Source organism: Scophthalmus maximus, chromosome 5, assembly GCF_022379125.1.
Source record: "Scophthalmus maximus strain ysfricsl-2021 chromosome 5, ASM2237912v1, whole genome shotgun sequence".
Classification (NCBI taxonomy): Eukaryota; Metazoa; Chordata; class Actinopteri; order Pleuronectiformes; family Scophthalmidae; genus Scophthalmus; species Scophthalmus maximus.
The window spans coordinates 6,549,435-6,551,246 of record NC_061519.1 but is presented as its reverse complement, the minus strand read 5'-3'; the positions used below and the strand labels follow the sequence as shown (position 1 = coordinate 6,551,246).

General features: G+C 39.2%; 1 long non-coding RNA gene across 1 annotated transcript; it reads left to right on the top strand.

Annotated features, from left to right (window-relative positions):
* The first annotated feature begins 485 nt into the window (after positions 1–485).
* LOC124850037 lies at positions 486–1,533 on the top strand. The gene is made up of 3 exons (XR_007030808.1): positions 486–618; positions 1,180–1,218; positions 1,353–1,533. It is a non-coding gene; the product is annotated as an uncharacterized LOC124850037 (long non-coding RNA).
* Positions 1,534–1,812: the final 279 nt, after the last annotated feature.

Genomic DNA, 1,812 nt, shown 5'->3' with positions numbered 1-1,812 from the left:
ATATTGCAGCAGTGATATGAAACACGAAAAATAATATTAATTGAAAAGAAATGTTGATATGAACGCAGGCAGAGAAACAAGACCAAGCGAGAGCCTCCCATTATCCAAGTGTCAATCCCATTTCTTCCTCATCTGCAGGCCTCCGTGCGAGTAGAACTGTTATTCGTCCTCACAAATGAGATTGGATGAAGACGAAGATCAAAACATCACATTCCTTCTGGAACTGGTCGCCTCCAGTCAGACTAAGGAGAAACACGCGGCAACTTCATTCAGTAGAGAACTACGGAACTGTAAAACAAACGATTATCTGACAGTTGAACTTGCGCAGCAGCTAATTTTTTTCTAATTTGAGTTGTGTTTTTGTTCAACAACATGCTGCCACTCAGTGATTGTTGTTTTTTTGCCGCTCAGTGCTATGGTGACTTCTGTTCCGAGATATCATGCACGTACCCTCAATTAGCTGCCTTTTAACTCTTCCAATTTTTCAGTTTTTTAATTTCTTTTTTTGTAAACTCTGCAGTGGAACGTTGCTCAACATGCTGCGAGCTGGATTCAAGCCCAGTCCACCAATTAGGCTTCAGCAGCACCCGGAGGGAAAAATGCCATTTACATTTAAAGGTAATTATTTATATGTATAGAAGCATGTGTTCTCGTGTCTTGTTAGCCATTGGCAAATCTTATTCTGTTTATTGACTTGCTTTAAGACAAGTTGATCTTAAACTGCAGGGATGGTGGATATATTCAACATTTATTTTGTTATTAATGACTAACTCCTTTCTGACATGCTAGGGATTTCCAAGGCAACCATACAGGAATGACTGCGTTTGACTTTTGAGACGCTATATTGATCTGATTGAATTCTCTGTGTGATTTAAATACATGAAACTAAATTATTAAAGTTTTATTCATAGAATGCCCTTTACACTGTACTGGAAGCCCCCTATGATTTCACTATTGTGAGTTGACCTGCTCATTCACAGCAGGAAGTAAAGTAAACCGGCTTACTGTGCGTTTTTACTCTTTTACATGGACATGACAATTGGAAAATTTAGACCTTGGAAGGTGACCGCAAAAATCTCGACATCTGATCGACTTGAAAAAGGTCAAACAGTCTCAGATATACCCACAATCATTTTTTGTCTTTGTTTAACCTTTTTCTATTGAAATGTTTGCTGCGAGGCGGGGGGCCATCAGAAGAAGCTTGATGACATCACAGCGGTGAGACTTTTTAAAAAATGTAATCCATTTTGCTTAATAGACAGTGAATAGACAGTTCCTACGCAATGCAAGATTACTATGATGGGCTCATTGCTTGTATATGAATATTGAAAGTTACTATTTTTATTTTGAAGGAAGAGGAGCAACTACAGCCGGTTGGACAAGATGTGGACACAGCAGTGGAAGTGGTCAGCTCTCCAGTTCTATGCCGCTTACCCGAGAGGGATGGATGCCCTTGTGTATCATATTTTATTTGAGTCAATTTCATACTGTGAATGCCAAACGGTCGATCTGCATGTTGAATAAAAGAAAACAGAACTGTCGGTTTGTGTTTTTTCTTTATTTCTAATGAATAATTCATTTTGATTATACCGTGAAGGCCTTTTTACTGTACTCCAATTAAAACCAGATAAAGGAAGGGAATGATGGTTAACAATAGAACAAAATACAGGTGGGTGCAGGTTTGTAAAAGCAGTGCCAGGGAAGCGAAAAGCAGACGGATGAATGTACACCAAACGTCCAAGCTACCTCAACAAAGACAAGAAGATATGACCAGGCGTATCATCACAGTGAGACCAGAGTGTGTTGTGTGTC